This window comes from Spea bombifrons, chromosome 4 (assembly GCF_027358695.1).
Source record: "Spea bombifrons isolate aSpeBom1 chromosome 4, aSpeBom1.2.pri, whole genome shotgun sequence".
Lineage (NCBI taxonomy): Eukaryota > Metazoa > Chordata > Amphibia > Anura > Pelobatidae > Spea > Spea bombifrons.
This window is the reverse complement of record NC_071090.1, coordinates 76033237-76046520: the sequence shown is the minus strand read 5'-3', so window position 1 is coordinate 76046520 and position 13284 is coordinate 76033237.

Sequence of the window (13284 nt, the reverse complement as noted above, 5' to 3'; positions counted from 1 at the left end):
ACAGTCCTTTAACATGCATTTTTCTGATGAAAGAGCTTTGATTAAAATCAATCTTCACCTGTGTGCACGCAAGGTCTGAGCCATGGCCGTTTGAAGGGGGGCAAGAGGGTTTACCCCCCCCCCCCCCCCCGAGAAACTGCAGGCTGTTTAGAGCAGGTTAATTGTACAAGAAGAGGGAAAAAAAAAAAAAAGAGCTGTCATCGTCCTAGATTAAGGCTGCCTAGGTCGGGGACGAAAAGTCCCATTTCAGGAATGTCCCTAAATCTTGAAAGTTTCTTTGCTTGAAACCTCTGTGAACTCATGATTTGGGGACATGTTGTGACCACGTGTGATATAATACACATGTTGTATTCTGTTATTTATATGACTTGGCAATTCGTACGTAATATTTTTTTCTTTTATTTAGCTAACATTTGAGTTATCCCGGTTCTCTATTTGTTGTGTGTCAAGGATGCCCCTTATCACACACCAACAGGTGCAGGAACCACTCGCTGCCCTTCTGGCTTTCACCGTGACGTTATGGGTAGATGTGGACGTCAAAAGGATAATTGTTAAAACCGGCCCACAGGCTTTCCCTGAAGGGCCCAGAGCAGCTACACCTTAACACCAGACCTCTTCACCCCAAAGCATTATTTGCTGCCACCGCCGAATTCTGTTTAAGGTTTTAAAAATATCTAAGTATCTAAACGATAAAAGTTGCAAATTAGAAAAACGGAAACACGATAACTCTGGCTTTTTAGAGCGCAAAGACAGAACTGATTATTTTATATTTAATTGGACAAAATGGTCACAGTGCTTGATAGAAAAATAATGGTAAGAAGACAAAAATCACAGTACAAAACCATATAAAGATAAACAAACAAGAAAGAAAATCTACATAAAACAAAAGTAAAATAATCAAAATTAATTTCTAGATGTTACAAGTCCCTTGTCAAAGATTTTTATTAAAGGAGCTTCTAATTTGTATTCTCAGATTCCCATTATAGAAATTCACCTTCCGACATAAAACCTGTCAGCAAACTCCTGCCTGATATTTTGATGTTATTGTACCTTATATGTTAATAACTTTGGGGTGATCATGTCCCCAATCTTATTACAAGTGTACATGTACCAAACAGCCCCTTTCTACCTGAAAGAAAGCAGACCTGTTCTTACTTTTCATATCCTTCTGGAGGTCACACTGTCAGCACATAGAACATCTTCATGACATGATTCTGTTATGGAAACGTAATCATATTTCTGAAGTCATCATTCTAAAGATGCTAGGTGCTGCGTCCTCTACTTGACCCCAGTGCCTGGTCCCCCTATAGGATTTTATGGCACCCAAGACAGGACATCTGGCACCCTTTAAAGATGCCCTGCTTGGATGTTCTTCATGCCCCATTGATTTTATGATGGGGTCTGGCTGGGTTTCCAGAACATTTATGACAGAATCTGACCTAAAAAAAAAGGGGTCAATATACACATATTCAGTAAGAATATACTTAGGGAAATTTGTATTAAAAACATTTATTATGTATTTATAGTTTTACATAAAAATGGTATGAAAAATTTATTTTTGTTTCAGATTTATTGTTCTTGTTTGTCCCATGATGCAAAATTCACTTCAAGTCAGCCTCCCATGAAGAGCTGAACTTTTGCTAGAAAAAAACAATATATAGTTTTCCATGGGTAAATTGAAAACTTTTCCAAGATATCATGAATAAATGAAAGGATGCAGAATACTTTGAAAATGTCCTGGCCTCTGGCCAGACTTCTAACGCTCAGAGGGTTAAAATACAACCAGCCATTTTAAGTTATGTTGTACTGAGAGGTTCATCCAAGGCAATAGCACTAAACACACAGACAGGTTACACTAAAAAAACATGGATGCCTAGACCTTAATATAATTAAGAATCTGTGGCACATTTCAACAATTGCTGCTTATCAATAGTCTTACATCCAACCATCAGCTTAAGTACTTTGGTAACACAGATGGACAGCGGTTACATATTTCAGATGTAAATAACAGGTACTTACCCAAGGTTTACGGTTATTTCTTTGAAAGGTACTTCTACAATCTATTATTAAAACAGGAGTTCTAGCAAATTTCTATATGTTTGTTAAATTAACAAAAATATTTTGCAGTGTTAAGAATGTTGAGTTGATCAAACTTAATTTGTAACAAAACAAAATGTGGAGTAATTATGTCATCATATTTCCTAATGCCTGGAAATGGTTAATCATCATATTCCATTTCAATTTTGTCCATTCGCACTGCAGTAGCTGCGGAGTTTGATTTGATTTTGGTCTGCTATCAGAATGATAATATTTATCTCTCTTTCTGTCTGTTTACATGCAGACTTTACACATTATAAAATGCACTGGCTGACTGGAGCAGAACATTTCGTTTACCTTATTCAACAACACTAGCTACTTAGCTAGTAAAATATCTCCACATTCTTTCATTTTCTGGTATTTTGGATGTTTTTACAACAACTTAAAACTATATCTTAGTGCTATCATTTTTAGCTGTTTTTATCTACCAAGATGAACACACAGGATAATTTCGAAAATTACCATTTCACTGCAGAAGTTGGTGCTACCAAGAAGGATATGTAAAATAGTGTGGACTCTCATTCTGGACGAATGACAAGTAAGTACTTAAAAATGGTATTTCAGTTGCTAATGTGCACAGTGCATTTTCGGGTTCTATTAAAATTACATAAAAGCTTGGAAAGCAGATTTATCATTTTACAACACCATTGTTAAATATTGGTTTTGTTGAATATAAATCTTGATGTGATAGACAATAATTTAATATGTATTAAATATTAATATGTATAAGTGACAAGGGCTTATTTATTTATAACAGCAACATTATAGTGACTATTTATTTTCTTATTTTTTATTTAAATATGTATTTTTGTGGTTTGTGCTTTTATACTGTAGCAAATATCAATTTAATGTTTCAGTTTGCTGATAGTTATAAAAAGTAAGCGTCCTTAGGAAATTAATTGATAAATCTAACAGTGCCTTCTTTAATCTGTGTTCTATTTCTACATCCTTCCTGGGGACCTATCCTGCATGATTTAAAGAGATCATTCCTAAACTATGATCAACAGCAGGTTTTATTACTATGTGCCACAGCAGTTATTCTTTCCACTTTGGGATCCTTTCGACATGACTCAAGTATTCTAATAATTTAAATCTTGTAAAATTGTGTTGTGTTTTTATACTATTTCTAAAAAATCAGTAAGGCAATTCATTTCTTCACAGCGGCTGGGAGATCATCCTGCTACTGCACAGTAGACCAAGCTATCTGTCCTGTGTAACAGTGATCGGTGCGTGCCCAGGTACACTGTACACCGATGGGCATTCCCTTCTGGAAGGTGTCCCTGCTGACACCCAAACGAAGCTCTTTGGAGGGGAGCAGAGATTTGGACAGAACCTGCTGAGATTTCCGATTTCCTCCTCTGCTGGCTGATCTCACACATTAGGATCAGCAATCCTAATGTGTGAGATCAGCCCTGCTTGCTGATCATAGTGTGATCGGTGTAGGGGAGATCGGATGGGAACAGTGTGAGAAACAACATTTTTCCTTCTTCCCAGAAAGGGAAATTATTTTTTTTTGTTAAATGAAATATAAATAAAACTTAATAATAAATAAGTAAGCAATACTATAAGTTCAGTGATCAAATGCATGAGAGATCCCTCACAAATGATAAACTCCCACTTACTACCTCAAATGTGCTTGTCCAAATAGATGTTTTTTCCTAGATTTTCATATTATTATGTACTAATATGGAATGCATGTTTAATAAGCGTATTCTGTTTTTATAATATACCACATACCAAATATGCTGTATGTTCTTGTTGAAATCATTTCAGTGCAGCCTTTGAATCCTGGCTGTTTTCACAGCTTAGCCTGCCCAGCTCTGACGTCAGAGAAGGGATGTTACTTTTACGCTCTTTAATCACTTTCCTCACACCTTTCATACAGAGCACCTAACTCAATCACAGTCGCTGACCATCACTGTGTAAATGTGGATCTGTAAGGCATTGCTGTTTCACATGCATGAGCTTGAAACGGCAGGTGGGTATGGCTCTAGCTGACGCGACTGCTTTGATGTAATACATAGGGGGAGGGCTTTGGAGGAATGACAGGATTTTTAAACACAGTTTTTAAGAGAAAAGGAGCACTAAAGAATAAAACAAACAAAACAGCAATAACTTTTATTTACATGATGCCGAACTTCTCTGGGGATATTTTAAGTGGAACAGCAAGTTTAAGCCAGAAGTATGAACAATACTATTGTATAGAGTACCATCTAATGTATGAATATGGCTCCTTAGAACATAAAAATATGTATTTTGGTCATTGTTATGTACAAGAAATTCTAAGCAAAATTGCAAAAAACAGTATAGGTTTTAACATACTACATACATCATTTTTTATTTTTTTTTGCTTTTCTATGGTTTCAAACAAAAACCTTTTTTGCGTTAAACAAGGATGTATAATTCTGTGGGTACATCAAACGCGTAAAAGGATGATCTTGATTAAATCAACAAATGGTAAAAGTGCCAAAAAACACCTGTATGGAAAGGGTTAAACTGCACTTTCCATTATGTTTTGTTAAGATAATTTCCTGTACTGTTTCTTATTGTGTTTGCTGGACACCATGGAAACTGTAGTTTCACAGGAGTGTGAGAGTTACATGTTGGCTACCCATGGAATGGCACATTTCTGTGGTGTTGTTGATCTGTAGCACTGCTGTATGCAAGAAGACATCAACATAAAAACTAGTGCCACCACATAAGTACATATAGACAATAACCTTGGTCTCCTTACCTGTTGTTTATACATCTCATCTTGTTATGTTTTATACTACTATGTTCTGTCTACCTGATGACTTCAGCTCTAGTTGATAAAGAAGATTATTTGATCGCTATCAATACACATCAAAACTAATTTTAATGGTAATTATACAGCTTGAAATCACTTTTGTAACTAGACTCCTTTCTGCAATATTTAAATACTGATGACCGCATAATTTGCTTAAAACGTTTAATGGCAAACAATATTAACATTCAGGATACCATTAACCAAATTATTAAATGCCTTAAAAAAACATTGATTTTCATGAAAAAAAAATATTCCACTGAACTGTCTGAATTGTCAAGTGCTGTCAACTGCTTATTGTGTTTACTCCACCTCTGTTCCATACCAATCACCATTTTTCGCCACATACCATGTTCACAATCCTCTTGTTTCTCCTTTCTCTTTTGCTAGTAAAATCATTATCTCTCTCTCCAGCCACCAGCAACCCCACACGCATTGTATTGCATCATTACTTTCTTCTCCCCTTCTCTCATCCCAAGCACTTCTCAACTTCACCACCTCCCTTTCCCCCACCTCCCCTCACTCCCAGCAATCTCTCGGTTCACACAAGTCCTATTCCCACCTCCTCTCACTCTCTCTTCTACTTCTTTTAGCAGCTGGGGATATTTCCTCAAACACTGGGCCTCATTTGGTGCTCCCTCCCCATCCTCTCCCAGTCAATAATCTTATCCACATACCCTGACGCTCCTTCTACCCCCCCATTTACCTTTGCACTCTGGAATGCACGTTCTGTCTGTAACAAACTAACAGCCCTACATGACTTGTTTGTCTTTAGTTCCTTACACCTTCTCACTCTAACTTGGCTATCCCCTTCTAATGCTACCTCTCCCGCTGCTCTCTCCTATGGTGGCCTACACCTCACTCACACTCCCAGACCTGATGACAGGAAGGGTGGAGGGGAAGGCTTCCTACTCTCCCCTACTTGTACTTTTCAACCTATTCCCTCTGCCCCATCACTCGTTCTCTTCATTTGAAGTCCATGCTATCCGACTATTTCATCCCATCTTCATACGTATTGCTGTTATATACAGCCCCCCTGGCCCAGCTAACATCTTTCTTGATCACGTCTCCTCATGGCTTCCTCTCTTCTGATATTCCTTCTGTTGTCCTTGGGGATTTCAATGACACCCCATTGAGTCCTATGGCTTCAAAATGTTATTTCTATTACCTCCTCTTTTGATCTCACACAACATATTGGCTCCCCTACTCATTATGATGGTCACACCCTGGACCTTATTTTTTTAGCATGTGCTCTCTCACTAACCTTTCGGATTCCCTACTTACTCCCTTGCACCCCAACCCCGCCTAACCAGAGACCTCAGCAATTTTAACCTTCAGAACTTCTCAAATTTACTCCTTCTCCTCTCTCCTATCTCAAACATGACGTGCCCTAACAACGCTACCTCTATAACGCCACTCTCACATCTTTTAATGAGAAACCAATAATAAACATACAGTCCCAACGAAAGAAACCCGGCAGTGTAGTGAATTAAACAGTGCCACGGACAAAGGCAGTTAGTGTAGATTCATAAACGAAATCACAGTTCCAGTACAAAGGGCAAAGGCAAGTAGCGTAGTCAAAAACAGTTCCAAGGTCAAAGGCAGGCAGCGTAGGTTCATAAACGAGGTCACACTTCCAGTATAAAGGGCAAAGGCAAATAGCGTAGTCAAAAACAGTTGCAAGGTCATAGGCAGGCAGTGTAGGTTCAGAAACGAGATATCAAAGCAGAGGTCAAAGTCCAGGAAATCAGGCAAATACAGCGCATCCAGAAGCAAAAACAACAACCAGATACTGGGCTGGAGGTGAGGTTGATCTTTTAAAGCCTGATGATGAGGCCAGGTGAGAGAGGCGGGGTTCAGTCCATAACAGAACTAGGTGATGACATAGTGAGTTTAAGTTCAGCCGGGCCTCTTAAAGGGGCGGCCACGCTTTGCGGTCTGTGGGACTCTAGGTGATGCCTGACAGAGCCCCCTCACAAGGAGCAAACTCCGGGCGCGAACAATCGGCAAGTCAAGTCATCATCAGATAGAGAATCAAGGTCGGTATTGGAATCCAGATCAGTGTAAGAGTCAGAGTTCCCAGATGCTTGAAGCAATGGAGTGGTTTGCCCATTGCAAAGAGTCGTAGAAGGGAGGACTGCAACCCCTGTGATATCGTTAGCATTCGTGGATTTCGCTGCGGCTGGTGGGGGAGCATTTCTGGCTCTCTGTGCTTGTTCAAAGGCCTCAACATCTTCCCTCCGCACTATGGTTCCATCATACGCACATATGCAGTCAGGAGACAGGCTTGTGGCGTCAGAGCAGTAAACAGAAGAATTAGTGACCCGCAGGGTAGATGACACCTGTTGATCACGGCATGTCTCATCTGGTGTAACCGGTTGGCAAAATGGATGCAAAGACCTGTCGCTGGTAGCATCTGTAGCAAGGTCATGGCGAGCCAGGTCAGTGAGGATGCCTATAGACCGAGTCATGGGTCTCTTAGTTACAGCTGGATGCTGATGGTTGCTACAACAACAGTGATGCTTCGTGGACTGACCGGTGGACCCAGCTGAGTGGCTAAACATAGTCCCCATGAAACCGAATTTAGGCTGAGGAGGGCATATTGGGACGAGCATGATAAAATGCCCACTTTTGCCACAATAAAAGCACAGGTTATGTATCCTCCTCTTGGTCTTTTCCTCCAAGGAACGGGTAGCACTTATTACCCCAATTTCCATGGGTTCGGGGTTCGTGTCAAAACAAGGGGAAGTGACAGGTGAGGTGAAGTCCAGAGCACAGGGATTTATAGCCTCCTTGCGGCGTTCACGCAAACGCCTGTCTATTTGAATCGATAGACGTATTAAGTCTTCTAGCTGATCTGGTATACCTACTGTAGTGAGTTCATCTTTAAGCTGAGTGGAGAGTCCTTGGCGGTAATTGAATTTCAGTGCAGGGTCATTCCAGCCAGTCTCTCCTGCCCAGCGTTGAAACTCTGCAGTGTATGATACAGCTGTGGAGGCTCGTTGGGGGTCCTCATAAAGTGTTCCAAAAGCAGCCAGAAAAGAGGACAAGTCAGTAAGTGCAGGATTGTTGGTCTCTAACAGATTGTGGGCCCAAGACATAGGTTACCCTCTGAGCAGAGCAATCACAGTGCGGACCTTTACATACTCTGTAGCATAGGTCCTGGGCTTCAGAGAAAAAAGCAGACGGCATGAGTTAATAAAACTCCTGAACTGGAGGCGATCTAGTGAGAAAAAGTCAGGTAACGGGATATACAGGTTCCGGGGCTTGATGTAATTTCTCCTTTAATTCAGCATAGCCATGCTGCAGATCCTGCACCGTCAGGGACAAAAGGGTTACTTGTTGGGTGAGGGTAGACAAAACTCCTACCATCTCCGTGGGCTCCATGATATGATCTGGTTGTTATGTCAGAAACAGGGATGGAGCATAGCGCAGGTTTGATAAGCGAGGTGTTTTAATGAGCAACCAATAATAAACATACAGTCCCAACGAAAGAAACCCGGCAGTGTAGTTAATTAAACAGTGCCACGGACAAAGGCAGTCAGTGTAGATTCATAAACAAAATCACAGTTCCAGTACAAAGGGCAAAGGCAAGCAGCGTAGTCAAAAACAGTTCCAAGGTCAAAGGCAGGCAGTGTAGGTTCAGAAATGAGGTCAAAGTTCCAGTATAAAGGGCAAAGGCAAATAGCATAGTCAAAAACAGTTGCAAGGTCATAGGCAGGCAGTGTAGGTTCAGAAATGAGGTATCAAAGCAGAGGTCAAAGTCCAGGAAATCAGGCAAAAACTCACAGCGCGTCCAGACACAAAAACAACAACCAGATACTGGGCTGGAGGTGAGGTTGATCTTTTAAAGCCTGATGATGAGGCCAGGTGAGAGAGGCGGGGTTCAGTCCATAACAGAACTAGGTGATGACATAGTGAGTTTAAGTCCAGCCGGGCCTCTTAAAGGGGCGGCCACGCCTTGCGGTCTGTGGGACTCTAGGTGATGCCTGACAATGTAGCACCAGTTACTACTCGCTCCACACGACGTTCACGCTTCCAACCCTGGCACACGACTGTAACCAGACACCTACAACGATGTTCCCGCACTGCCGATCGTAGTTGGCGAAAGTCTCATTCCGTGTCTGAATTTCTGCACTATAAATCAATGCTACGTTCCTACTATGCTCTCAACCTTGCTAAAGAAACGACTCTTTATTACTTTCAATTCTCTGCTTTGACCGATCCCTACTATCCATCCCACTAACCTTAATGCATCTGACTTCAATAATAAAATTCAAATTATCAGAGATGACATATCTGCACAATCACCACCCTGCCCTCACCCTCTCGCTGACTATGCCCCCCCTACCCACTGACCTCTTCTCCCTTCACTACATTAACTCATTTCTCTGCTGTCACTGAAGAGGATGTACATGCTCTTCTTCTTTCCTCTTGTCCAACCACATGCCCCCTTGACCCGATCCCTTCCCATCTCACCCAGTCTCTTTCATCTACCCTTGTCCCTACTCTAGCTCATATCTTCAACCTCTCCCTCACTACTGGATCTGTCCCATCCTCCTTCAAGCATGCTACCATTACTCCTATCTTGAAAAAGTCCTCCCTTGACCCGACTGATCTCTCCAATTACCGTCCCATCTCTCTACTTCCTTTAACCTCCAAGCTTCTTGAAATAATTGTTTATACCCAATTAACTAAGTTTCTGGATCCCAACTCCCTGCTTGACCCTCTTTAATCTGGTTTTGCCCTCAACACTCTACTGAGACTGCCCTTACTAAAGTTATTAATGACTTACTCACTGCTATATCCAAGGACCACTACTCCATGCTAATCCTACTGTACCTTTCTGCTGCTTCTGACACTGTGGACCACCCTCTTCTCCTTCAAATGCTTCATGATCTCGGCCTCCGTGACACTGCTCTCTCCTGGTTCACTTCCTACCTCTCTGATCGTACCTTCAGCGTCTCCGTCTCCAGTAATACGTCCCCTCCCCTCCCTCTTTCAGTTGGGGTACCCCAAAGGCTCTGTTCTAGGACCCCTTCTGTCCTATCTTTACACTTTCTCACTTGGCAAACTGATCTCATCCTTTGGCTTTCAAAACCACCTGTATGCTGATGCCACCCAGATCTATCTATTCTCCCCTGATCTCTCTCCCTCTGTCTTAGATTGTGTAACTAACTGCCTTGGATCTGTTTCTATCTGGATGTCTGCACGTTTCTTGAAATTTAACCTCTCCAAAACAGAGCTTCTCATCTTCCCTCCCTCCGATGCTAAGATTCCCCCATCAATTTCCCTCATTATTAATAGTGCCATCATCTCCCCGTCTACTCATGCACGCTGTCTTGGTGTCACCCTTGACTCCGACCTTTCGTTCACCCCCCCACATTCAGTCTGCTCTGAAAAATACCCCTCGTCTTATAATTGAGGTTGTCTTTTATTCAGACCTCAAATAGCTGGGAAAAAAATGTCCGCTGGGGCCAGGCTGCCTACCGATGCTTTGTTCGCGAGCAGCGTCTCTTGTACTAGCAGCATCAGCACAGGAACCCAGCAGAGTCGTCACATGACTCTGCCCCCCTCCTTCTTCCTCTGGGGGAAGTGGCATATAGGAGGGTTTAAGGCATTTCTGGAGACAGAGTTGCATATAGAGGGTTAAAAGGCACATCATGGGGCAGAGTGGCATATAGGGGGCTATAAGGCATTTGTGGAGGCAGAGTGGCATATAGGGGGGTATAAGGCATTTGTGGGGCAGAGTGGCATATAGGGGGGTATAAGGCATTTGTGGGGGCAGAGTGGCAAGCCTAGGGGCAGATGTGCATAACTGGGGGGCAGGTTGGCAAATAAAACAGAAAATATTTTTCTCAATCATAGCTTTTATTAAATATGAAAAAATAGTTTATATGAACTAATATTTACTAGTAAAACCTTTTTTCCTATAGAGTTGTCTTATATTCAGGTTTTTTTCTTTTTTTTCTAAATTAATATTTAGATTTTGGGGGGTCGTCTTATAATCGAGCAAATATGGTAATTTCAGCAGTGTGTTCAAGAGTAATCTCTTCTTTCTTTGTTATGTTTGTTTGTTCTTTCTATAAACATTCTTGAGGAGCAATATATGCACTTCATACCTGCACACAATTCTAAAAAATCATCAAGATAGTTAGTAGGGGTCATAAGATAAGATAAATCTATCTCTATCTACCTAGTAAAATAGAAATGTCAATATATATTCACAATATTTGGTGTGCTGTGGCATCTGGCACCAAAAGAGCAGATCATTTAAGTCCTGTAAATTGTGATATAGGGCCTTTACGGTCTAAAGGGAAATCTGAATCTGATAACACAAAGGGTGATATGACTAAGGGCCAGTGATGTGGTAGATTTCTCTGAAACGCTGTGTAAATAGTTGAAGGCTAGGAAAGAGTAGGACGTGTGTTGATTTTGAACTCCTGTGGGGTCTCATGCTCTAAAATACACAACTGAATCTACAGTGTTACTACTATACACTAACAGGACCACATAGAAAGTCAATTAAAGGGGAAAAGAAAGGATGTACCATGGAGAGAAATACTGTACTGTCTGTCAGTTACAAGAGTTTCTGTTTCTTAAAATCAAAGCAACCCAGGCAAAAGTTGCCCTCGTGTCCCCATGCAAACTGTTAACACCAGATGTGGTAAAATGCAATTTGAAATTTTAATTGCCTAGCTGAAAGCATGCAGAGACAAATCGAGAGTAAGATGTGCTAAGAGTGCTAGACAGGCAAATATCCAGACACAAAAAAAAGCCATATAATGATATTAATGAAAGCCCCAAACAGTAATGTTGACACACACAACAGGTGTACAGAGACCTCTGAATGCATCCCCATGTAGTTTCAGCATCACTGAGACACCAAGGCATTGTAACAATCCCTGAGAATCCTAGCATCCTAGCGATGCTAAATCTAGTTGCTTAAATAAACTGTCGATCATCAAATTCTGAGTTTTACATTCTGAGGACCGACCTCTCCAAGAATACATGATGGATTCAAAACTTAAAATGGCAGCATGCGTCTTTTATTTTTAATACTTTTGCTGTATTGAATGGTTTTATCTTTACCATTCTAAAAACACAGTAAACAAACCCAGTGAAATACTGCACTCAAAGCATGACCGGAACCCACTGGAATAGTCTTTCAGCAAAGTCGGAAGGGAATACATTTGTGTTAGTTGCACTTAGGAAACAGCATAATAAAAGGCTTATTGTTTTAAACTAAGTGGTGGAAATATATCTCTAAAACCACATGGTTCGAGTTCACCACTTTCTGTTTTAATAAAGATAAGTGCAATGATTAAACTGCTTTTAGCATTTACTTGTACATTTTCAAGTTTTTAAAAGTCCCATTTTAATACTTTGGAATACATCTTTCTTGCAAAAACAAAAAGATGTGATCTGATGAAAAAAGGAAGCAATTTCATTGCCTGTAACACATCCGACTTTCTGTTTTGTTAATGGGAATAGATACTTATATATAGGGACATACAGAAAATGGTGAATTCAATTTTACATTACTTAAACATACGCATATATTTTAGCTGTTTAGCAATAAAATAACAGAATATTTTTTCTTGGGTGCGTTCCTGTATCCACAGCATTCAGACAGAATGTAATTTTTCTTATATAACTTGGAAAAGGTGTATTTAATTACAATTTGATTTATAACATAAATAAATACATTGTATTTTTTTGTAGTTGTGCAAAAAGAGGAAATGAATGCCACGTATGGTTCAGGAGAATACAAAATATTGTGTGTTTAAAATAATTAGATAAAAGGTAAAATGCACAGTAAATGTCTTGGTAAGTACTTATGTAGTTATGTAGTATTTTCAATGTGGTCGAAAAAGACAGTTTTCTTTTTAGCAATATTTGCACTTTGCTTTTTTTCATGTCTGTGAGCAACACAAAGATTCCCATCAACAAATATAATTATCTCTTTGTTTATTTACTTATTCTTTCAACTGTTTTGAACAATCACTTTTTGTATTGTATTATTGTATTATTTGTATTATTTAGAGTCTAGAAGACTCTGTAGTGCTATTCTGCTACTTGATATTACATATTTTGTTTGTTACCGTACATAAGTATTAGGACCATTTCAGAAACATTAACTCCTCTTCTATGCATCTTTTAGATTTTTATTAAAAAGTCACCTTCTGGTGAAGCTACAGTCACTGAGCCAAAGAGCTGGTGTGTCAGGAAAAATAAAAATGCATAGTGACTCTGCTAAATTCCTCCATTCCCCTCAGCTTTACTAAGAGATGATAGATAAATGGAACAACTTGCCAGCAGAAGTGGAAGAGGCTCATACAGTGAAGGAATTCAAAAATGCATGTTTAGGCCTAAAGCTATCAATAATTTTAGATAAAACC